The following is a 26,231-nucleotide window of genomic DNA, read 5'->3' on the forward strand; positions in this document are numbered from 1 at the left end:
GCATTTTATCATTCCAATATAAAATAAACCAACTCCACTTCTCAATAAATTTATATTACATGGTTGTCTGCTGTCTGACACTGATTCTATTTGTCAATTTCACCACGTGTCCTAGATCCCAAGGTATTAGGCATCTGCCATATAGGAGCACGATGCATTTGTTTCATTCTGTCTTGTCTCTATTGTGATTTATATAAGTTGTTTGTTCCCTTTTTCTAAGAAAAGAGAGTTTTGAAAGAAAAGTAATAGCATTGTTGGGAAGAATTCTAAAGCCCCTTGGAGTTTTTCTTCCTCTGGGCTGTATGCCAGGACTACACACCACTAGTCAAGGACACGGGAGCCAAAGAACGAATGCTACTCTTTCACTTTGTGGTGACAGCAAAAACCTTCCTGCGTGTGCCACAGCTGTTTTAACAATGGCCACTGCCGCCAACTACTACGCCACACGGCCACAGAACACATCCCCCAACATGTTAGTTTCCACACCAACATTACTCCTATTGTGGAGTGGAACGTGGGTGCATGTGCAAGGTCAAAACAAAGCTGAGAGTAGTATTCTCCTGGCCTGGTACTGAACCAGACCCAATGTGCCCTGAGGGAGCACTCGGTATACGGCCCAGGAGCCTTTGCAATGCCCCAGAGCATTCTGGATGAACCTTCTTGATTTTTTTAGAGAGTGCCACATTGCCCACGTCCAGCCTGGCTAGCATGAGGTAGAAGCTGCAGTTGAGGTTTGGTGAGCTGGAGTGCTGAACTAAGACTTGGGAGACCATGACGCTCAATTGGTGGCCTTGGCCCAGTCGCCATCTCTCAGCCTAACTTAACTCACAAGGTGGTCAAGTGGATAACATGTACAGTGGGTGTGTGACATGTACACCACTTTGAGCTCCTCCAATGAAAGGTGGGTTATAGCTGTATAAATAAATGTATATGGCTCCTACTGTGATGTCAAGGGTCAGCCTGTCTAGACCTGGAACCTGGTGGTCACCATGGAGAAGGAGAAGCACCCCCTGGAAGACCAGCGCACTGCCAGTAATGCTGAGGAGGCAATGGATCCAGATATCGCTACTCCAGGACCAGAGGTCTTAATCTCAGTTGCCTAGGTCCCTGGCCAACTCTTGGACATCCTCCTCTTATCACACAAAGGACCACAGGGGAAGAGGAGATGGCAAACCAAGCAGAAGAATAGGGGTCACTGGTGAAGAGTTCAAATAGATGCAAATGAGGTAACTCAGAAGTGCAGGGAAAACACATATGAGCATGCCTGAGTGAGATCCAGGAAGTAGCAAGACTTCCAGCTCCCTCAGAGCTTCATATTCTAAACCTTCCTGGTGTAAAAGCCGTGCTGGCTTCTCCCTGTCTGGTAGAGAAGCTGGCTCTGAGGAGCACTTTGCAACCCATCTTCTTCTCCAGTTACCTCATTCTGGCCAGCTCCTTTCCTGAGCTATGAGCCCAGAAGCTGTACCCATGTATTAATGAGCCAGGACCAGAGACCTGCTCAGGTCAGTGGCTCCTAAACATGCTCAATGGAGGGACATCCAGTGGCTTTAATATCTGAACTAAGTAGTGTTCCCAGAAAAGACATTGCCTCGGTGTTCCATTTTTAGTGCCATTCCCTGCAAAGCATCCAGCACTGGCTGCCAAATGAAACACGATGCTCCACTTGGTTTGGACGGCTGATGAGATGCCTGTTTACATTTCGGAGGCCAAGAATGATGGATCCCATCAACGCCATTCTGGAATTTGCAGGGACAGGAAGAAGGCATTTATGAGAACTAGGGCCAGGATTAACTTTCCTTTTCTCCTGTCGATGAGGCAGATGCAAGGAAAAATATTTCAAGTATGCGTTTCCTATTTGATTGTTATTTTGAATCCAATAAAACCAAGGAAGGAAGCATTGGAATAGCCTGGAGCATCAGAAAGCCTAGCGTATTCACTGCTCCAGTAGGTCTGAATTGTCCATTCAAATCTAAACTTGGGGATGAAGAGGAGGAGGCGGAATTCCTCTCCTTTGTATCAGGACAAAGCCAAAACTTGCTTACAGAAGGGTGAAGCTACTGCAACCCATCCGACTTGAGAAAACCAAATAGGCAGCTCCTGAGAATGAGTAGACTATGGCCCAGTGGAATATGTGAGCTTTGCTTTAAGAGCAGGCCAGGGTGGTTTGTTGCACCTCATCGGCCCACCAGAAGCTTGGTACCTTATAGTCTGGCTCACAGCTTTTGCCATGGCCAGTGATCAAGAGGATTTCAGCACCAAGACAGCAAAAGAAACAGGATTCAAACAATGTTAAGAGTAGCCCCAGAAAGCATCCTGGAAGAGCAATGTTTTAACTACATCAGTCTTTGCCAACCCACCGTAGTTCTCATTAGGGTGCTTAGGACTCCAACTCCCATCAGCTCCAGCCAGCATGTCCCAAACATCTGCAAGGCACCAGGATGGCAAAGGCTGGAGTAGATGAAGGAAAGCCAGATGCAACAGCCCGCCATAGTACAAATGGCTCAGGGTACTACAAAGGGTGCCCTGCACAGCCCTCCCATCTTCAAGAAAGGGCACAGAGTGTTGCCTCCCTTATTACAGCAGGGCTGGGGGGCCTGTTACCCCCTCCAGATGTTGCTGCACTACGTTCCCCATCATCCCTGACTATCAGCCATGCTGGCTGGGGCAAGGGAAGATGGGAGTCCCATCAACATGGCCTAAACTTGCTTTAGGCGTAACTCTCCTTTTGAAAGAGGCTGGCATCTATCAAAAATTAAAACCACCCTATTTTGGTTTATTACTTTTGCAGGATGTAACAGATCTAATGATGCTCTCAAGCTGCTTTTTCCGCTGCACGCATGAACTGCCTATTCTAGTATACGAGGCTCCAGAGAGGAGCAGCCTGCTATAACGTCGCTCATATATTCCCCTCATAGACACTTTAATTATACACTTCTCCAGGCCTTGGGCGATCATCCTTCCGATGGGATGTTAATGAGTTTTTTGTTTTTAAAATACCTATAAAAGGGGACTAGACAAGGAGAAACAGTCTGGGAAGGGGGGAGCCTTCTGTGTCCTTTGGTGAGAAGAAACTGATGCAGAGAACCAAAAAAAGAAGTGAAAAACCTTCAGAAATCAGCAGCATATTTGCAGGCTCCAGAGTGGCTTTCCGAAAATGCAAGCACAGCTAAGTCAGCCACGCACGCCTGTGGCTCCTTCTTCGCTAGGCTGTGTGACGAAGAAATAGGTTCATGCCCTTGCCCCAGATACTGAGCACAGAGTGAGGATGAGTTGCTAATATATAGGAAATTGGATTTTATATATAAAGGGAAGAAAAGAGAATACAGTGGGGCCTGCCCTTCTGAAGGACACTGCAGCTAGATTGCTCCAACCAGAGAGTGTGTGTCTCTGAGTCCACAAGCACACACCTCTTCAGACAGCAGGAAAACGTCCCCAACTTAAGGCAAACATAACTTCTCAAGAACCAAAATGGTAAGGTCATGCACTTAAGGCCAAGAGGATATTCCAAGTCTAGTCTTTGCCACCCCAGCAAAAGCATCCTGTCATATAGGGCATGGCATTTAACTCCCACTAAACATGCATCTTCCTTCCTTTTTATGCATCAATTGCCATCCTTTTGAGGGCAGATCCTCACCATATTTTTTAAGTGCATTCAAAGCACAATTTAAAAGACATGACTTTCCCCAAAGAATCCAAGAGTTGTAATTTCCCCCTCAAAGACCTACAATTCCCAGCGCCAGTGCTCCCCCAGGGATACACAAGGGTACACAGTACCAACACATCTTTTAGTTATTTTTGTTTAAAAGTGTGACACTTACCATAACAACTTTATGGCGAGTAACAGCACCTACTTTTCTAAGGCGGGGGGAGCACTGCCCAGAACCCTTAACAAACTACAGTCCCCAGAATTCTTTGGGGGAAGTGTGCATTGAATACACTTTAAATGTATGGTATGGCTCTAAGTAGAGTTTTTGCATCCTGCTTTTCAGCCAAAATGGCTCCAAGAGCCATTTACATACCACAAAGTTACCCAGTGAGATTCATGGCAAAGTGAGTATTTGAAATCCTGTCTCTCTAGTCCTACTTTGAAACTCTTAATAACTATCCCACACAGGCATAAGGAACCAGGAACTAACTTATTCCTCCCTGGTCCATGGAGATTGTACTTGTAACCATCTGCCTCTCTCATTCATTTTGGAGCCAAGAGTGACAACAGAAGGAACTAGCATCTCCTCAGGTGTCACACTGATTACGACCTGCCTCCAACAAGTGGAAGTAAATCACAATAAATCCTCTTTGTTCTCCCACAACCCTGTAAGGTGGCTCAGTTTTATTATCCCCATACTGCAGATGCAGGAGATGAAGCAGAGATAGAGTGGCTTGCTTAACACTACAATTAAGAATTAAGTTCTTAACCTGAGGTACCACTGTACTGTATTGTGCTACCCTGGCTCTTTCGGGACAGCTCCCATTTTGGGGCTCAGGGGCTTCTAAGGCTCCCAGTTCTGTGCTGGATTAACAATGGGATGTGGTATTAAAAATGACCCATGCAGATGTCCTACATTGGCATTGCTTTTCCATGATCCCTTAACAGTAAAGGTGAATAGCAGGCAAACACAGGTAATGCACAGTCTGCTCTGAAGGGATTGAAAACACAGAAGAGGAGACTCCTACAGACTCATCTGTATATAGACACCCTGCTAGTTTCAAATCTAAAAATAATAGTAGGTTGTATCCAACCAGGTTTCACTCAGAGTTCACCTATTGAAATTAATGGACCAAACTTATTCATGTTCAGTAATTTAAATGTGTCTGTTTTGAATAGAACTAGCATTGGATACAACCCAGTGGTTAACAGTGATGTCAAACCTGCATCTCTAGAAGGGCACATTCTCCTGTACCTAATATTTATGGGAAGGTCAAAAGAAATAGGACAGACATCATTTTTGCACATCCCAGAAGGCCAGTAACAACTGGGCATCATACGATTTGATTTGATACTATCTCTATATACCACGTACATTGAAATGAATCTTTACAAAAGTAAAATACATATTAAAACAATTTAAAATGGAGAAGCCAAAAGCACAGATAATAGGGCAGAAGGGTTTAAGTTAATGAAGTTGGAACAGAACTGAAAATGAGATTTTCTGCCTCTGAGTGCTCAAAGCTTCTGAAATCCCATCAGAGCCCAAACACACACACACACCCTTAATAATTCATATCTAAAATGGAAGACAAATTGTCCTTCTTAGAGACTTAGAATTAAATTAATGGCAAACAAGTTCAACCAATTTCATCACGACCTGCCAGTCACAAATTCTTCATTTCAGGATAAGCTTGCTCCAAATCCACCCTGCTTTGCAAATGCCAACAACATGACTCTTCTCTAAGACTTAGGTCACATTCACACCACTCATTTAAAGCACATGTCTTCCCCCAAAGAATCCTAGATGGTCATCTGTCATGGATGTTTTAATTGAGATTCCTGCATTGCAGAGGGTTTGACTAGATGACCCTTGGGGTCCCTTCCAACTCTACAATTCTAACAGCTAAAAGCAGGGGGGGTAGTCATTCTGATGCTTCAGTAGGCAGATAAAGCAGTGGGGAGATTAAACTCTCTCACACACCAAGCACCCTGGTCCAAGACTCTAAAAAACAAATGCATTTTTTACAAAAAACGAATATGCAATAAGCACTGTCCTGTTTGGATGAAGGACACTCCTGACAGTGATTTGCACATTTCTGTTAACATATCCAGGTTGTCGTTTTTTGCATGTGTTTCTCCATTCCCAACAATGCATGCAAGAAGAGGTGTTTCTAAGACCACCCAAAAAGAAAGACACTGTGTTCCTTAAAAAGCAGAGCGGAAGAGAGCTGCTTTTCAACGGCATTTGTAGGTGCCTTCCTTCCTTTTGGGAAGATAAAAAGACAGAGGTGCACTTCGTTCGACGGTGGAGAGAGAACACAGTCATCAATGCTAGCAATCTCTGGGAGCCTTATCCTCCATGAATTTGTCTTAACCTCTTTCAGAGCCATTCAACCTAATGGGCAGCCCCACTTTAAAAACTGCAGAAGGCAAAACTGAGCATTAGATTTGGAAAGAAGAACGTCTGTCACGCAGTGTGAAATTGGGACAAAGCAAGGAGTGAGAAAACAGGTCAGCTCCTGCTTTTACACCTGTTTACACAGTCTAAAACTGCCCTCTTTGGCTATTTCCCTAAGCACCTACAGTTTTAAGAAAAGCAAATATACATTCCCCATAGAGGTCCATGCCCTGTGTCAACAGCAGGTTCCCTTTTGAATTTCAAGCCACACCTGTAGATAAGAGATCAAGAAGGCAAAGGCCTGCCTATTGTGTGTTCTTCAGGTACCTGGTGCAACTTGCAAGTATAACCAACTTTGTGACCACCACTTCCCTGCCTACAGGGCAAAGCAAATATTTTACAAAAAAGCAGCAGCCTGGCAACCAGTGCCATTATTTGATTATCACTACAGCCTCCTAGTTAAAGTAATGCTTAGCATTTACTGTACATAATGCCTTCTTTGCAGCATTCATTGCTCTTTACATCCTGGCCACATTCACAGTTAACTGTAAGCCAGACTTTCTGGCTTTTTGTGATTTATTTGGAATGCAGGTTCAAGAATTACTAGCTTTACCTCTGCAGCAGGTTTGGCAACTGGCCCAGGTTCATTTACCAGCATCTCCAGGTGGGGCTAGGAATGTCCCTTGACTGCCAGCCTGAGTATACAATGCTGAGCTCGATGGATGGACCAGTGGTTTGACTCATTATAAGGCAGTTTCCTATGCTCCTAATCAAACCGTATTGCTTTGGTGTTAGTAGGTATGAATTAGGGCCAACAGTGAAAGTTTCCCATGCAAGCCAATGCTTTGGAGCAGTTAGGATGGAACTGCTTGCACTTTTGTGCACAAATGAAACTCCACACTGTTTCTCCGTTATCTCACCTGCTCCTTAAAATTCTGCTCGCAGCCTGTAATGAGCTGGAGCTACCACAATGAAGATGAGAAATGGCCATGGAATTGACAATAACCGCGCCAGAGTAGATCTGAGTCTTTAAACAACTGTGTTTCCCCCTGCAAGCGAAAGACAAGACGTAATCTCGATAGGAGGACAAATAACACAGGGCAGAAGAGAGGAGATGCAAAGAACACCTTCCCTTTGTACAGGACCAAATTCTGCTCAAGATGTGTGCAATTAACACGATAACATGGACTTCCCAGTGATTAATAGCTAGCAAAGAAATAGCTTTTTGAGGAGTTATGGGGAGGAGAATGAAGCACCCTCATAGCTTAAGGAAGGTGGCCTAGTGGGTATATAAGGGATAGCACCGTGTCTCAACTAACCTATATATGGCCTTGTGTGTTAGTTCTAAAACACCATCATTACATAGCTTTACGCACCAGGCAAAAACATTTTTTCCACCAAGCTTTTGGCTCTTAATTATCTCTTGCCTCTTTGCAAAGTTAAAAACAAGGTTGTCTTTAATATCCCCACCCCAATTGTTTTTCTTTTATTCCAGTTTAAATGTATGCATTTGATTGTTTATGTATTATAGGTCACTTTTGAGTTACCTCGATAAAAAAGTGAGGAATAAATTTAATAAATAAGAAAATGACAACACAAAACTGTAGTCAGCAAAAAATCCCTATATATTAGCATGTGGCAATGAAGTCATCACTCTACAGTGGAGTTTAGGAACCCAACACACCCCAGAACTAATCCAGGGCTTCTATTAATTTTTCAAATCGCCAGTGGGGAGCCTAGGAAATTAACTCCAGATTAATTTCTACAGGTGAATTCTATTTCCGCTGGTAAATTCCTCATTTGAAACAGGCAAATGCCATTTTGCTTTGAGGAGGAGGGGAAGAAGAAAAGAGGCCCCCTTCAGGACAGTGTTTCCACCTATGGAAGAGACTATCATGAGCCTTGGTGGGTGCACAAAAACCGCCAATCTCCACCTTACCAGAACCAACAAAGAGACTGATTCGCTTTGAAGGTAGTTGTCAAATGATGAGCTTAAAGCACTAGTCTAAGAGAACTAAGTATTCGGAGCCTGCTAGATACAAGTACAGCGGTACCTGGGGTTACAGACACTTCAGGTTACACTCTGCTAACCCAGAAATAGCACCTCGGGTTAAGAACTTTGCTTCAGGATGAGAACAGAAATCGTGGCGGCAGCAGGAGGCCCCATTAGCTAAAGTGGTAACTCAGGTTAAGAACAGTTTCAGGTTAAGAACGGACCTCCAGAACGAATTAAGTTCTTCACCCGAGGTACCACTGTAAACATCTAGAAACAGTTTAAAACAATCCTTATAAAATGTTATAGAAAGTATAGATCAAATTAAACAGGGCTTCCATATGTACCAGTATTTAAAAAGTGCATATTCCCCACAGGTTACAAAATTGCAGAGAGGATGTTCTGCAGCCACATAGGCCATCTACTGGTTTGAAAACAGCTCAGCCAGTCATCATCTGGGCTCATCACAGAGACATGTGGTTTCCATTTAGTCAGCAGCAAGAGACGCAACTCAGTGGGGACGGTGGCAGAGAAAAGAAGCTGGCGACAGAGTACTGCAGGTGCAAAGGTGTGCTGCAGAGGAAGACGTTCAAGCCTTGCAGGAAAACTGAAGATAAAACTGCCTGCATTAAAACTGGAATCTCTCTCATAAAAGCCAAAGAGGCCCACTTCTTCTAGAGCACTGTATTCTAAAGGCATGTATTGTCACCAATCTCTTTTCCTCCCACACAGTTTCTGCAATTTATAAAATGCTCCTCTCTCTCTATTCATTGGGGAAAATTAACCAAAAGAGTAAAGCAGGAAAATTCACTCTGGTTAAAGAAAGCCTACTACAGAATGCCTGGGAAAGCATTTGGACCCCCAGATGTTGCTGATCTCCTGCTCCCACCAGCCCCAGGCAGCATGGCGAGAGGTCAGGGATGTTGGGATTTGGAGTCCAAAAACATTTGGAGAGCCGCAGCTGAACAGACTGGTGCCCTCGAGAACCATCCCCATCTCTGGACTACAGCTTAATTAGACTGCAAGTTCCGATGGTGCTGTGAATTCTTAATACTCTTCTGCTGGCCAGCAAATTTCAAATTTCATTTGACTGTAACTTAAATGGGTGTTCTGTTATCATAACAATAAAGGCTGATTGATACGAAACACAATTGTTTTCAAGAGTCCAGTGCTTCCAAATTCAGATATGAAAGATACGTATTCAGATATGGAGAAAAACAGCCAACAGTTAAAACTTTCATGTACCTTAGAGAAAATGAAGCCACAACATGAAAACATTCCCCAACTATCTCCTCCTTTTGCTCTCATGTGGACCTTATTTTTATACACACCACTCTGGAGCAGACAGATAAAGGCGGATGGAGGGGAAAGATAAGGATAGCCAACACACACACACACAAAGATGAACATGTGGCACTGGCCACATGACTTGATGAGAGAAATATGTATTCCAGGGAGACAACCAGCATTTATGTCTCCTAGGCTCCTCATACTGGAGAAGAACTAGGCCTTTCTGAAAGAGAAGCAGGGCAGCCAAAGAATCTCCAGAGCCCAGAGGAAAGATGCTCTGTTTCCAACAATAGTTTCCTATTGCTAGCATAATCAGCAGTACCAGAAAGAAGGCGTGTGATGGAGCACTGGTGCAAGGAAGGGCAAACTCCCATTATACCCACCCTAGCTGTTTGCCCCACCAATGACAAGGCAATATGGCCACACCATGCCCCTGGATCAGGGCTCCATTTCTACCAGACAAGGAAGCAAATGCTCACTTAGATAGGCTCTCGCCTTTCCTGACCACGTTTATTTATTTCAATTATTTATTTACTCTTTTATGCACCATTTTAATTTGGGGTTGAGGTTGGGTGGAATACTTTAAGCACTGTACAACATAAATGCAACAAATAATACCACTAAAACGTGACTATAAAAGCCAGGAAAGCAGTAGTATAAACGCATATGATCTTATTTTATTTTAAAAATTGGAATTTGGGGGATTTATACAGATGAAAACAGAGTCTGACCTCATGGGCTAGGGAAAGCCTGGGCAGGAAAAAAAGGTAATAATAAACAATAAAAGGTTATGTCTTTACAAGCCATGTCCTGTCAGCCTGGCCAAATATTGTACTAGAAACGTTCTCAACCGCAGGATGATAAGTTGCTCTGATAATCAATAAATCATGCTTCGGAGAGGCGGGTAAGCATCGAGACCAGAGGACTGCTGCTTCCAAAGGAAGGCTTCAGCCTGCCCCCTCAAGCTTCAAGCCAGAGGTTATTCCACCAGCTCAGCCTACTGGGTGACATGGGAAGAACTGGCAAAGTCATTTCCTGAGCTGCTCCTCGTGGGTTGCCAGAGAATAGCATATAAATTACTGGCACAATGAGGGTTGTTTCTCCCTCCTCCTTCACCTTTCTGTAGAAAGGATTTATGGAAGAAAGAACTTGTATGGAACGCAACCGACTCCATCTTGTCCCAGCATGCTCCAGTACAGCACCTTCTTGCCAACCTTTTTTGGGCCAGTGGGTGCATTTGGGATTCTGATGTGGGGCACCAGTCACAAAATGCACACTGTTGTGCGCAGTGTGTGGCACGGCACACCATGGCAGCCACATCAAAAAGACCAGAATAGAGGGCAAGACCACAAAAGGGTACAGGCATCCCTCTCACAGACACGCCCTCCACCCCAATCAACTGGGGAACCTGCATTGGCCACCATCATGCTTACACACAGAAAGAAGCTCTTAGCACCTTTCCTCCTGCTGCTCAGAACGCAGGGAAGGTAGGCATCTAGTGTTGTGAGAGAAAAGAGAAACTGTGGAGAGATGCTGCCAGTTGAAGCAGAGAATTCTGGGCTAGAGTTGCCCTAGGACTGCATACCTGAAGGGCCTCCGCCATCAGCTCTGGGATCAAGGGCCATGGGGAGGAAGCTCTATCTGCACCCCAGGGTATGGTATGGGTAGAGAATAATATGGCCCCATCCACTGGCAGATGCAGGGAACTTGCTTTGCTCTTCCCTGCTAGAAGACAACTTCTAAGAACTTTATACAAATTAGCAGCCGAGTTTGCTTTTTCCCTCCTCCCTCCCACTCACTTTTCCTTCTGTGACATGCCATTTAGGCTGTAAGCCTGAAGGCAGGGGCTGTCTTGTTGTAAGCCATCCTGGGAGCCTTTTGCAGCCGGCTCATGAGTTAAAAGATGCTTTAAAGAATGTGACAAAAGAATCTGCCCTGTACCAAGTTGCTGCCAGAGGTCCCTGTGCTCTTCCTGGACGTTCTGCATGCAAAGCATGTTCATGTCTGTGCACATGCACACACGTATTCACAACTTACGTAGCTCACATGCATTGCATTTACTTTGATATCTGCATCAGAGAGGAAACCGTAGCAGCAGATGCTCTCCTCACATCGGCCAACCTGTCACCACCCGCCACGTAACACCAGCTATAATGGCATGGAACAGCTCTTCCCACTGGGGATTACAAAAGCTTTATAAACCATTAAATATGAATAGCCATTAAAGCCACAAGGAGAGGAAAATATTGCATCTTGGAAAACAGGACCATAACTAACCTGGAAACCAAGATTATATTATTACTTCTCATGACTTCCAAGACAGTTGGAAACTTGATTTTTATTCTAATTGATTTTTGTAAACCGCCCTGAACTATGGTTTATCATTTTAACATGTAAAAGCCGATTCACTCAAGATTTAAGGTAGCTCTAAAATTACAGCCAGCAACATACGGGTCATAGGCTCCAATCCAATATTTTCTTATTGACAACACATAACAGCTAAAGGATTAAGACGGGGCAGGGAGCCTCTGACCCTTGAGATGTTGTTGAACTGCAACTCCCATCAGCCCCAGCAAGCATGGCCAATGGCCAAGGATGATGGGAATTGGTCCAACATCTGGAGGACCATAGGTTAGCCAACCCTGACCTAAGGGTTTCAGCTAAGGATAAAGGGCCATTTTCGTTCCCACCACTGGCCGTGCTGGTTGAGCTTGCTGCTTTCAGTTACTGTGTTGTCCATGGTTGCATATTGTTTTATTGTTAATTTCTGAGCCAACCTGGGAGTTGACCCAAATATTAAATGTCACTAAATAAATAAATACAGGGCTCAAAGCCAGTGTCTGAGAAGCATGTTTGCGTGTTACCAGAGCATCAAATGCAAAACCTCTATCTAAATGCCAGGAAGTAAAATGGAGAAATTCACTCCGAAAAGGAGACTGATGCTACTGAAGCTGGTTCCCTGTTTGCACATGGAAACTATTAAGAAGTTTGTAGTCCTTATGGCTTGGTGCAATGATATGGTTTGGTACCAAGCATCTGGGGGCCAACCCAGCAGTCATTCAGTTGCTTAGACAAAAAGGCTCATAAAATGCTTGTTGGAGAACTTCATTTGGTGTCTCTCTTCGGCTAAACATCTCTGCAAAGATGCTGGTACACTTGTGTTATGTTATGAAGAAGCAGAGATTTGACAAGGTAGCACAAGATAAACAGCTTATAGCAGAGCAGTCGGGTGTGGGGGAAGGCTTTGCTATCTATTACTGTGCATCCAAGCCACTGAGTAGATAGATAAAGCCTTCCTGTTTCACTGAAGGGCAAATCAATCATCTTGACATTATTTAAATATTGCTGATAAATTGAATGATGACTCTGATATAAAAGAGCACTAAGCTTAGCCCCCAAGAAAGGATGTAGAATTATTCAGTGTGGCATTTTTTGTTATAATCATTTTTGTCATGTTTTTATCATTTTGCTTCTGGCTTATTGCATTTTTACTCTATTTTTTAAACTTTTTTTAGGCTACCCATAATCATATATTGAAAGGTGGCATAAAATCTGATAAATATAACTGATATACTAAACCTGCAACCTCTCTTTTATCCATAGTAAGGTTTAGATAGCGAGTTCAGGTTTCACAAACAGCCCTTCTGCCAGGCAGTTTCCACACAATTCAGATGCTCACTGCTTGGACACATGTGTATGCAGTGTTAGAAACTGAGATATGAAACCTAGGAGCTAAATAGCACCTTAAACCTAGGTTATGGGTGCAACGACAGAATGCCTAGGTGCGCTTTTTTATAACCAGAATACAAAGCTGAAAATATTATGTTCATTTTTCACATGGTCTAGTCCTTCCCATGGGACACGGGTGGCGCTGTGGTCTGAACCACTGAGCCTAGGACTTGCTGATCGGAAGGTCGGTGGTTCAAATCACTGTGACGGGGTGACCTCCTGTTGCTCAGTCCCAGCTTCTGCCAACCTAGCAGTTCGAAAGCACGCCAAAAAAGGTGCAAATTGATAGATAGGTACCGCTCTGGTGGGAAGGTAAGCGGCGTTTCTGTGCACTGCTCTGATTTCGCCAGAAGGGGCTTAGTCATGCTGGCCACGTGACTCGGAAGCTGTATGCTGGCTCCCTCGGCCAATAAAGCGAGATGAGCGCTGCAACCCCAGAGTCAGCCACGACTGGACCTAATGGTCAGGGGTCCCTTTACCTTTTTAACTATAGGGAACCATTCCCATTACCTTATTCAACGTTATTATTTGTTCAATAGCAAACATATGAGATTATCTTGCTGCACTTTTGCATTTTGTTTTTGGATTTAGAGCCAATGTTATAAGGGTCTTCTGTCTACAATAAACAAGAGAGGGAAGAAATCTCTTTCCCAGCCACAGTATTTACAATGCAAAGGTCTGGCACCTTGCTAAGTATGTATCTGCTCACTGCTTGGTCCTGATGGGAATTGACAGTTTTGATTTGGGCAAATTAAGCCTTGGGGATCAAAAGAATAAAAAGTGTTTACAAGGCTGGCTCCTGCAATTCATTCCTATTTACATTTCTTTTTTAAAGAAGTTTCTTCCCTTGGCGCATTCAAGCCATTCATGAAGAAGTCAGATGAGGAAAACATGCACAAAACTTTTTCCACGGTGGTAAACTTTAACTAGCTGGTTGCCAATAAATCAGGTTCCAGAAAGTGAAAGAATTGAGGCATACATTCTCTTTGGTTTTATCTCTTTGGCCTTGCCCTGGGATCATTTTCTTTTCATAACAGTAGGATAGCTATGAATGCCCCCGTCCCCCTTACACACCCTCAAAAGGGGGGGGGGAGCTTCCCTTGCATTAAAATTGTATATGTCAATTTGTAGATGCAAAATATAGAAACAATTGCTGTCATTTGAATAGAAATATAATCCATCTCATCATAGTAGGAAAGACTTTGATCAAGTGAATGATACCCAGGAACTGATCCCCTGTGCTAGCTGTTGATGGGTCGTTTCAAGGCCCTTCCTGCTCTCGCTTTCATATCTCTAAATACATTGGAAAAGGTCAACAGAGGTTATCTAGATAATTTTCTAAACCTTCTCACATAATACTGTATTCCTAAAAATTAATCAGGATCCAGGGCAAGCCAATCCATCTTGATCGCTCCAGTTCAATTTCTTCAAATACCTGTTGTTTTTTACTGAACAACATAATGTTCTCTGTTCTTTCCAATTCTTCATTCATTAGTGTCAAGGTCTTGACACAGCCCATAAATTTAAGGTTTCCCGTTGAGACATTCAATTTGCTTTCTTTTAATAACTGTTGATGCTTCTAAAATATATGACGATGCTGGATTCTCATATTATATTGCGATGGGGACACTCCTGAATCAAGTGAAGACATGAGTTTCTGTTATATAACCTGCTTACTGCCAATGAACACCTGAGCTATCAATGAACACCTGAAGCTATCAAGGATGCTTGTGCAATAGCTAGAAGGAGAAGTTTTCTTGTTGTTATTTTTTGTTAAACCACCATTGGTAGCTACTACCTTCAAACCATCCCACATAACTAGGTGGGGCTGGAATGATAATGTTTCATTTGGAATACAGCCAGGTAAGGAGGCAAGCATTGCTGATGGCTGGAGGAACAGAGACATTTGGGGTGGGTGGGTTGAGGCGGAGACTCAAAGTAGGCACAGTTTGATTTGTGGGGGATTATATTGCAGTCCCATGGACTGCAAGAAGATCAAACCTATCCATTCTTAAGGAAATCAGCCCTGAGTGCTCACTGGAAGGACAGATCCTGAAGCTGAGGCTCCAATACTTTGGCCACCACATGAGAAGAGAAGACTCCCTGGAAAAGACCCTGATGTTGGGAAAGATCAAGGAGAAGGGGACGACAGAGGACAAGATGGTTGGACAGTGTTCTCGAAGCTACCAGCATGAGTTTGACCAAACTGCGGGAGGCAGTGGAAGAAAGGAGTGCCTGGCGTGCTCTGGTCCATGGGGTCACGAAGAGTGGGACACGACTAAACAACTAAACAACAACATATTGATGTAGCATTCCTGACCTCCCAACCATGGTTAAAGTGGCAGATTCACCAGAGGGTGGCTTACACACTCCATTCCCTTTTCATAGCCAGCCACGGTTATGGCTTTCCATCTCTACAACTGACCACTTTAACCATGGTTAACTCTAGCCAGGATCTGCATTGCCCACAGGGACACCTGCCTGGCTCTCATACTGATTTAGGGGGAATCTGGATTATTGAATATGTCTTTTTCATAATTCAGTAAGGAAGGTGCATTCGTATTATGAAGCATCTATTGCACAGCAGTATTTTGTGCATCTGTAAAAGCTCAATAATAATTAAACTTTTGCCCACCCCCCCAAAAAGAGCAATGTTTGCAAACCACCTTTTGACCCTCAGTTTGACTGTTAAGATTCTGAGCAAAGCTAACCACGGTTAGTGTAAACAGGGATGAAGCAGCTTAATTAGCTCCTCTTGGTTTTCTGACTTGATTTTGGCTTGCAAAGAAAATAATGCCTTTGAACAAGTGACATCACTGACATCAACCTCCAGTGTGGCAAAACTCTCTCTCACTCCGGCACTGTCTAACCTCAAGAGGAACATCTGAGCAAGCCGTTATACTAATTATTAAAGCATACCCAACTTAGAATCAGTCCGTGGTATTCATAAAGCACAGCATATTGAGAGCCTTCAAAATCTCATAAGGGTGTAATCATGTGCAGTTAGGCTGCTTAAGTCTCATACACAAAGTATTATTATTAAGCCACTCCATGAGATATTACCACACTTGAGATGGTAATTAGGATCTAAAAATGGGTTCCGGCTCCCTCACTCAGTATTTTATTAGGGTGAGCTTCTCTCTATTCCAAAGTGAAAAAGCATGCCTGCATTTTAAGACACTGAAATGCTATCAATACATGTGATTTCACACGAAGAAAGGAAGCTTTATTATAAATATAAATTTCATTCGGTGCTCCAGCCCTACACGCCTCAAGCATTATTAACTTACGGAACTCTCTGCCACAAGATGGCCCCTTACTCAGATGGCTTTGAAAGGGGATTAAACAAATTTTTGACAGCCAGACATTGCTATATATCCAGCATGCAACTCTACAGGACTTGTCCTGGCTAGAAACAGTTATCGCCTTCACACCAAGCTTGTGGGTTCTCCCCGGCCTGTTTGAAAGCAGGTGCTAGAGCAGATAGAGCTTTTTGTCTGGTGGTACCCCAGAGAGAGCTGGACCACAGATTAACCAAGGATCCAGGAAGGCCTTGTTGCTCAAACAAGACACAAGCCCCTTTATTCTCCATCCTGCAGAGGAGCCGATGGCCAGTCTGGGCAGCCGGAGTCAGCCCAGGGGCTGAAGGTACTTCAATGAGAAGGCTGCCACCGTTATGGTCACCATACAGGCTTGAGTAGTTCACCACATGGGAGAGGTGCACGTGGATCCAGCAGTTCGCCAACCCGATCAGCACCATCCAGAAAGAAGCGTGGTAATTTGGTGGAAAAGAGCGTCATGATCAGTCATTCCAGCAGTCATGCTATTCATACACACAATGCCAACACCCAGAGCAGTGTGGGAATCACTGCATGCCCCCAAGACTCTGATGCTATCGTTTATTTTGCATGTGCATGCCAAGGAAAGAGTGTCTCTGGTTACTTTGATAGTACTGGGGCATCACCCAACTAACATGTTCCATCAGTGCAAGGATTTATATTGTGCAAGGCAACTCCCTGCTCCTTTCCTTGCACACGGCCTCTCCACATCTGCTCTGGAAGGCTGGTGGGGGAACCCCAGTTTTAGGGAGGGCACAGGGGAAAGAGGGAGGAGTCCTGTTGGAAAAGCCTGAAGCTTTGCACTGTCAGAACAAAGGACTTAGTACGACACTGGATACAACCTACTATTTTGTCAGTGCTGTACGTCCTTAAACCGAAAGTTAGCCTTCATCTCACGCTCATATGGAATGCAGAAATGCTTGATCTGGGCATTAAGAGCCAAACTACATGTTATGGGCAGGTAAATATTGCTTTTTAAAAAAAATCTCATGGAAAGTTCAGTGTTTTGTTTTTAAAGCAGAAAGCAGTTACTTATGGGTGTAAAATCAGAAGCAGGGGGAGAGAGTTGAAGGGGGGCACTTAGCACCTGGTCATTTTTCCTCTCAAAATCACCTCCCAAAAGCTATTCCTTTCCTCTGCTCCTGAGAGTAGGGACATACCTGGAGCCAACGTAAGGTCGGGGCAATTTTGAAAGGAAAATTCTGCAAGGGCACAACTAAAACTCCCTTCCACAGTCACCTTTCCTCTGCTTCCAATGAAGTCTTGAGTTGTTGCTGTTGGTTTTTTATTTCTTTAAGTCAGGGGGAACTTGCACAGAACTCCATTTAATACATAGTTTTGCCTGAGCAACTAACATATTTTGGGTCCAACATCTTTATTATTTATTTATTTATTTATATTAAATTTGTGTTCCATCCTTCTTTCGAAGATCTCAGGGCAGTTCACAAGATTAAAAGCAAACAAACAAACAAAACTCATTTCAGAGATTTTAGAGGGTATATAGGAAAATTTTAGTTTAAAAATTGCTGGGAAAGGAGTGTATCAGTTGTATGCTGAGTTTAACTGTTAAGAAATTTAGCTCTCAGTGCTTTGGACTTAAAGTCTTGCGACTCTAGGGGGGAACCACTGACAACAATTTTTAAGCATCAACAAAAATGGAGGGATCCTTCCATTATATGAGGTGACCCAATGCACTCTGTCCCACTCCTCTATGCCTTTGCTATACAGTGGTACCTCGGGTTACATACGCTTCAGGTTACATACGCTTCAGGTTACAGACTCCACTAACGCAGAAATAGTGCTTCAGGTTAAGAACTTTGCTTCAGGATAAGAACAGAAATTGTGCTCTGGCGGTGCGGCGGCAGCGGGAGGCCCCATTAGCTAAAGTGGGGCTTCAGGTTAAGAACAGTTTCAGGTTAAGAACGGACCTCCAGAATGAATTAAGTATTTAACCCGAGGTACCACTGTACAGTAAACCCATGACTTAAACAGTGGTTTTGTTCCAGGGATCACACCTAAAGCTAGAAACATGTACAGTCAAAACACATTGGGTTCAATGGCAGGTGGACCTTGCCCAAGTCATTTTCACAAGAACTCTGGCCCCTTTTTTATTTCAGCAAAGCTGAATGTGCACAAGTTAAATGCATGCAAGTTGCAGGCTTACTCTCCTTGTGTAAAACTGGAAAACTGAAGGACCTGAAGTTGTGCATATGAGTGATTTTTACATTATTTTCATCATCATAAAATAGCAGTTAACAACATTAACTGTGCAAGAGGTTGTACCGGCAGATTCTCATCTTTGAATTTACTGTACTTCCATTTTCTTGCACAACGCTCTGCTGTGAGGTGCAAAACAGCCATTCCATGTGCAGCAGATCACCCATTGGATCCAATCCGCGGAGGACATTATCTGGTTACCTTTGCATATTAGTTCCCACACACAAAAGTGTTACTAGCCCACATGCATTTACACTATCCTGCCTCCCAACACACACCTACGCTACCCATTTTTTATACACCAGAGGTCTGAAAGTAGGGAGGAAGCAATGAAAAGCTGAACTACTTTTCCAGATTACAGGAACTCCCCCTCCCTGGTCACTTGGAAGGAAATTCTAGCTCCCCAGAGGCGAGGGGTAATTTACATGCCTAGTGGAAATATCTGTTATACTGAGCTACGGTTGTTAAGAAAATTCAGGAGAAGCAGCAGCTAAGAACACTAAGAGGGCTGGAAACAAAAATCAACGGTGTTCATTGGTTAAGAAAGGTAAGATGACCAAGAGTATTTGGGGAGTTAAAAGATGAAGGTTTACTTCCAGGGTGAACGTTACTCCAGGGTTCAATTGTGTTGAGCGTGTATCTCAAGAGAGCAAACGTTGCAGTAGAAAAGCCAGGATGTCATTGCAGGAAGCCGCCCAACAGAGCAGATGACATTTCTGCAACGCAACCATCCCACATTACAAAAATAGCACATTGTGTAAACGGACCCATGTGAGGCTTGTCGCGGGTGAGGTATATCTAATAAGCTCCTTGATAGCACATGGCTCAACCCATCACCCAGCGGTCAGACAGTCTGTCCAAGTGCACACAATCTGCAAGCAGTTCACTTTTTCAATCATCATAATTAATACGAAAAGGCTTAAAGCCAAGATCGTTTGGCAGCCAACCTTGCTTGCCTAAATTATAGAGGTACTTTCTCCCCCGCCCTGTCCCCAAAGCACTGGTTGGAGTTAGGTGGCAATTAAGAGCCAGGTCAATGAAGCCGGTGGCTGCACACCAACCCAATCAGCCAGTCCTGACCTAGACAGATTGCAAAACCCAAGGGTTGCAAACAGAAAACCGGCGGGGAGGGGGGGCACCCTCTGCAATGACTCAGTCATTACAGCAGTCCCAGCTAAGAAGAAGAGCTGCATCAGCTGCTGATCTTACATCACACACAGCTTAGCAGAGGGGGGTGGAGGAAGAGAAAGTCAGGAGTGGAAGAAAGTGTACCCAGAGGCTGCATTATGTTAAAGACACCTCACAGCTTACAGTAATAAAATGTTAAGGGCATCTACGCCAGCCTTCGCCGGCCAGGGGCCTTCCAGAAGTTTTGGACTACAACTCCCATCAGCCCCAGCCAGCATGGCCCTGCCCCTAAGGTGCAGTCATGGCCGAGCAAGCCATGAAACTCAGGTAAATACCAAAAGCAGCCGTTTAATAGATTGCACATTAACATAACACACACACGCACGGTGAAAAAGAAAATGCACTCAAACAAAGGCCTTTGAGACAAGTCAGGTCTTAAGTACCGTATTTTTCGCACCATAGGACGCACCGGACAATAGGACGCACCTTGTTTTAGAGGGGGGAGAACAAGGGAAAAAAATTCTTCCGCTCTCTGACCAGTGCCCCTTCAGCAAAGCGGCAGGAAGCGCTGCGCAGAGAGTGGGAGAATTTTCCCCCTCTTGTTTTCCCGCTCTAAAACAAGGTGCCATTTAAGGTGCGTTCAGGCGGCTACCTTGGAAGCCTGGAGAGCTAGAGGGGTCAGTGCGCACCGACCCCTCTCGCTCTCCTGGCTTCAGGTTCCTTTCGACCTGCTCTTTGGGGCTGGCGGGGGGAAGCCCACCACCAGCCCCAAAGAGCAGGTCTGGGAGCAGCGGAAAGGCGCAGCGGAGAGGCTGCTGCCATAGTCACGCGTCACTTCTCCAGCTGGGAGAGGGTCGCGGGGCTATGGCTTCTTTATCCCCGTCCGCGCTCTCCCGGCTGGAGAGGTGACGCACGGCTATTGAGGCTCCTGCCAGAGCCGCGCATCACCTCTCCAGCCGGGAGAGGGTCGCGGGGGGCTGCTTTAGCTCCGCGCGCGCTCTCCCGGCTGGAGAGGTGACGCACGGCTATTGAGGCTCCTGCCATAGCCGCGCGTCGCCTCTCCAGCCGGGAGAGGGTCGCGAGGGGCTGCTTTAGCTCCGCGCGAGCTCTCCGGGCTGGAGAGGTGACGCGCGGCTATGGAGGCTCCTGCCATAGCCGCGCGTCACCTCTCCAGCCGGGAGAGGGTCGCGAGGGGCTGCTTTAGCTCCGCGCGCGCTCTCCGGGCTGGAGAGGTGACGCGCGGTTATGGAGGCTCCTGCCATAGCCGCGCGTCACCTCTCCAGCCGGGAGAGGGTCGCGAGGGGCTGCTTTAGCTCCGCGCGCGCTCTCCGGGCTGGAGAGGTGACGCGCGGCTATGGAGGCTCCTGCCTGAGCCGCGCGTCACCTCTCCAACCGGGAGAGGGTCGCGGGGCTATGGTGTCTTCGCTCCATAGGACGCACACACATTTCCCCTTCATTTTTGAAGGGGAAAAAGTGCGTCCTATAGAGCGAAAAATACGGTACCTAAAAGTATAAAGTATCCTTGTTAGTAGACAGGGCCTTTCTTTCCTTTTAAAAAGTCTATTGACGAGGAATTTGGGTTTGAAGGGTCCTGGCCAAGCCAAAGTCTAGCTTCATTTCAAAGGTTGGGGATGGGAGTGCGAGACCAAGGCCTCCACCTCCCGTATATATTTAAAGCAGTGTCACACCACTTTTAACAGCCATGGCTTTCCGCTGCAAAGAATTATGGGAACTCTAGTCCGTTAAGGGTGCTGAGAGTTGTTAGGAGATGGCTGTTCATTTCACAGATCTACAATTTCCAGTGTTCCCTGCAAAGGAGGATTAACTGCTCTGGAAACTTTAGGTCTGTGAGGGGGAAAGCACTCAGCACCATCAACAAACTACATTCTCCATACATTTACATTCATTGCTCTGCCCCCTTTGACTTATTGCTGCACCCACAGCACTGGCATGTGGCCCCTAGAAGAAAAAGCGGCCCTCAGGTTGGAAATGGGTTGCCGCCCCAGCCTTAAAAAGTCACGCTTCTCCAGCTTGCCATCTCCAAAGAATTATTTCCACATTGGATTTTTTTCCTCAGGAATCCTTCTGCACTGCTAAAGATCTCTGGGGCACGATCCAGGGTTTACATAGGGAGCAGGCAAAGCACAACTAAAAGGGAACAAAATATTTTGACAAGGTGATGGTGAGGGTATCCCACTCAGCCAGAAGAATATAAAGACGCTTGACAGAAGATCCAACACCAGTCATGAACATTCATCACCCAAGATCCTTTGTGCCTGATACTTGGACTCTTGACAAAATGTCAAGGAACAGATGGCTTGTGCCTTGCGACTGTCATCACAGATCCAGAACCCGGTGATAATTAAATCTGTCTCCAGAAGAAGGATGCTTGGCCTAGCTCACTAAAGATCAACCACAATATTAGCTGGAACCCACAACCAGGGATGAAGAACTTGTAGTGTGCCAGATGTCACAGGTTGTGCTAGGGGTGATGGGATTTGTAGTCCAAAACATATGGGAGGGCACCAGGCAGTGGCTGCTGGTGCCCACTGAGGCTGGTGGGATGGAAGGCAGGGAGACTAACAGCAGGTGGGGTCAAAGCCAATGACAGACAGAATCAGAACCAATTATAATTTTGTTCTGATCCTCTTCCCTGCAGAGTTCTACACTGAGGCTAAGGAAGAGGAAGCTAACTGGTTTTAAGTAAGATGGCAGGAAGGTGGGGCTGTGCCCCTTTGACCCTGTTGCACCAACATCCGCAGGCACCAAATTGGCATGTATTTAGCATGTATTTCTAATGGGGTTTTCCATTCATTTTTTTATGTTTAAAATAAAAAAGACTTCTCCATATTCAGGTAATGCAGAATTTGCACAAATGTTGCCAGAGGGCAGACTGAAAAGAAGGGGGGGAGGAGTTTTAGTCTGGATCAGGATGTAGCCAGGTTCCAGGATCACTAGGTAACTGGTATTAGAACATATAGTTAATAGTTCTCTACATTAATGGCAACACAGGTACAATTTTAGTCTTAAAGAGAGGACAGTCAGCCAAATAAATTAATGAGAGGCCAAGCGATTGCTGGAAACAGGGACGGTGTATTACTTTCCCCCAATAAAGAGGTACAAATTTTTCCATGATTTAACAATACATCCATTTTTCACCTGGGGATAATACATAATCAGAGTGCTAAATAGGAACGAAGGGTAACCAAAAAAAGTCATCGTACAGAACAGACTGTATCCCTTTATTATAACACTTTTGGCAGGAGGCTGCAGGAAAAGCTGCAGCCTAGAAGACCGTTTAGGTCACTACAGAGCAAAGCAATTGGGATGAATGCATTTTGGAACAACACATCTAGTTTGGACACAGAGTGCTGTCATACTTCAGGGGCAGCCTACAACTCCCAACAGCCCTGAGCATTTTGTTTAGGGTGGCTGAGGCTGATGGGGGTTGTAGTCCAATAACATCCAGGGGACAGTGTGTTGGCTACCCTGCCATGCTTTCTAAAGCACGCCCACATAGCGTCAGGTTTTCATTTTAAGCATCATTACACACCCTCAGGATTTGGGACAGCAGCATGCTTTTAAAAAGAAGAAAGCTTAGTGAGCATAATTCTTGCCTTACCGATGCCTCATCATGTAAGCAAACAAGTTTGCTTGGGACATTAACACACGAGCCCCCTACAAGAGCAACAGGTGGGGCAGACAATCAGATAAAAGTGCATGGCAAGCAGCACAAGACAGAACCACAGAGGCAGACAAGTATCCTGTTATTTCCATCTCATCTGCAATTGTCTGTCTCGGTACTACAATGAGATGCAGGAGTGGTGCCAATTAAACACCCAGATCATCAGACAGAGAGGTGGATGTGCTGGAAAATGTAGCTCAAGCCCCCTTTCTTCTCCCACATCATTAAAAGTGGAGGTGCATCAGTCCAGCAACCAATTTAAGCAAGCCACACTTATCTGGGAGACACACAGATTTCAGAACTAAATTGTTAGGCTCAACACTGCAATCGAGTGTTATGGGCTAAGGTTGCAAAACACTCCCGGGTAATTATCCTGCCCATGTTGGTCTGACCTTACATTAGATGTCTTGTCTGGAAACTGGCTGGAACAGAAGCAGCTATTAGAGAGGTGTCTGCATTTGGGAAGGAAAAGAACTTGGTCCAGACCATATTTTAAAATGAACCAACCACCCAGACAAATACACTGATGGGAGAATTCAAACTTTGCACTTTTTCAACCAAAATTAAGAAGGCCACAGATTCCCCATCATTGCTCTAGGGGAGGCTTCAACAGCTCAGGGACTGCCCCAAGGAAAGAGGCCTGGTGTCAGGTACAGATGTGCCCTCCTAAAGTATCTTAAGTTGCATCAATATAAACAAAGGCAACGTATTATAAGATATTTCTGACCACGTTCTGCACCCGCCACGTAGAGCCACTATGGTACAGTGGAAAGCCTATCAGGCTAACTGGAGAGAACCAAGTTCAGGCCCCTGGTCAGTCATGGAGCTCTCACTGAAGTTTGGTTGAGGGAGACTGGCCTACCTCTCAGGGTTGCTGTGAGGATGGAAAGGGGAGAAAGAGCCATGTACATTGCCTTGATCTCCTTAGAGGAACAGCCAGATATAAATGAAATGAGTAAGTATGGCCCTTTAAGCACTTTTTGTAAAATTTAAGGCAGCTGTTTTATTCTTTTTCAGCACCTACAGTATAAAACAGCCTTCCCCAACCTGGTGCCCTCTAGAAAATGTTAAGGAGTACAATTCTCATCAGCCCTGACTACTGACCGAGCTGGCTGGGGCCCAATGTGAGTTGAGAGAGTCCAACAGCACCTGGAGGGCACCAGCTTGGGGAAGGCTGATATGAAACATAGAGTAACAGAAAGGAACAGAGACTTGCCTGAAGGTTCACTCTCTGAAACATGCATGTAAGGAAAAGAGGGTAGGGAAGGCAATGGATGAGATACCGTGAATCAAAACTCCTCCATGAATTAGAGAAGGTTGCATGAAGTCAGAGGTGATGCTTCCAAAGTCATGGAAAAGCCCATGAAAAAAAAAAACCACACATTCCGGGGACAATATACTATCGCAAAAGAAAGATGATGTCCCGTGGAGGCTGGGAGGGCAGGAACTGGTCTTCTGGCTAGATGTACTCTGCCAGCCCTGCCCTACCTAGTGCTCTGCACATATTCTACACTACAACTATTGGGTGGTCCTGGTCTCCTTTGGCAGGAAGGGCAAGATATCAATGTAATAAATAAATAAATTCCCATCAGCCCTGATCACTGGCCTGCTAAAGGCATACTTGGCTGTCTCCCTTAGTAAGGATCCTCATTTGTCATCAGGGACGCGGACTTATAAAAAATATTGGGGGGGGCACGGGAAAGCTCATGAATAATAAATAAGCTCATGAATATGCAAATAAAGTGGCGCCGCCTCCTCGTGAGCGAATAGGGGAGAGCGTGCTGCGCCTATTAATCAGCTCCAAAGGAAATTGGGTGGAGCTTTTGCTCGGGAGGGAGGGCAGGAGGCATGCAGCCCGCCCCTCCCTGTGCATTTTGGGCTGGGGGAGGGGCGGCGATGGCGCTCTGCTGGAGGGGCGCCGGAGATTATTGGGGGGGCAGAGCCCCCCCCAAACGAATTTTTGAGGGGGCTCGGGCCCCCTCAAGCCCCATGGAGTCGGCGCCTATGTTTGTCATACTGATCTGTAATCCCTCTGTAGAAACATGCATGCAGGATGGGTTTCTGCAAAGCTAGCTGTTTAGTAGAGGAGGGCACTTTTAGCTTTTAACTGCTTGCAAATAAAGATGAAAACTGTCAGTTATCAGTAGTATTAACATTATCATTAATTAAATTTGTATGCTGCCCTTCATCCGAAAGTCACAGGGCAGTTCACAACATAACAATACAAGATGAGAACACAAAATACAAAACAAAAACAAACCAATAAGTGCCCTCCCACAAACACATTTAAAAGAACATAGAATGTTAATCAGCCCAAAGTCTGGTGAAAAAGAAAAGGTTTTGCCTGACGTCTAAAGATATGTAATGAAGGTGCCAGGTGAGCTTCCCTTGGGACAGCTTTTCACAAACTGGGAGGCACCACAGAAAAGGCCCGTTCTCATGTTGCCACCCTCCGGACCTCTCGCAGAGGAGGCACACGAAGAAGGGCCTCAGGTAACAATTGCAAGGTCCAGGTCAGCTCATAAAAAGAAGAGGTAGTCCTTGAGGTATTGTGATCCCGAGCTATTTAAAGGAGCCTGTGCCCCCCCCCAGATGCTTCTGAACTACATCTCCCATGACACCCAACCACTGGCCACCCTGACTAAAGGGGTTGGGAGTTGGAGTCCAACAACATCTGGAGGGCCACGGGTTGTACTGCCCTCTCTTATGCCTTGAGATTTGTGCATTCATTATATTATAGGACTCTAAGCTGCATAACAACATATCATATCGCAGTGAGAAGGGAGCGTTCAAGACTTCTAGGA

The 26,231-nt window shown here is 45.1% G+C and overlaps 1 protein-coding gene and 1 long non-coding RNA gene across 3 annotated transcripts in view; one reads left to right on the forward strand and one right to left on the reverse strand.

Moving 5' to 3' along the window:
- SLC9A1 (solute carrier family 9 member A1) overlaps nt 1-26,231 on the reverse strand; it is a 68,550-nt gene that overhangs the window by 36,540 nt on the left and 5,779 nt on the right. The window lies entirely within an intron of this gene.
- On the forward strand, nt 1,008-8,694 carry LOC309375387. 2 transcript variants are annotated; one of them, XR_014170892.1, is made up of 2 exons: nt 1,008-1,502; nt 8,418-8,694. It is a non-coding gene; the product is annotated as an uncharacterized lncRNA (long non-coding RNA). The 2 variants fall into 2 exon arrangements; XR_014170893.1 differs by having other exon boundaries at nt 1,008-1,226.

This window comes from Podarcis melisellensis, assembly GCF_964234715.1.
Source record: "Podarcis melisellensis genome assembly, chromosome: 8".
In the NCBI taxonomy this organism is placed as follows: Eukaryota; Metazoa; Chordata; class Lepidosauria; order Squamata; family Lacertidae; genus Podarcis; species Podarcis melisellensis.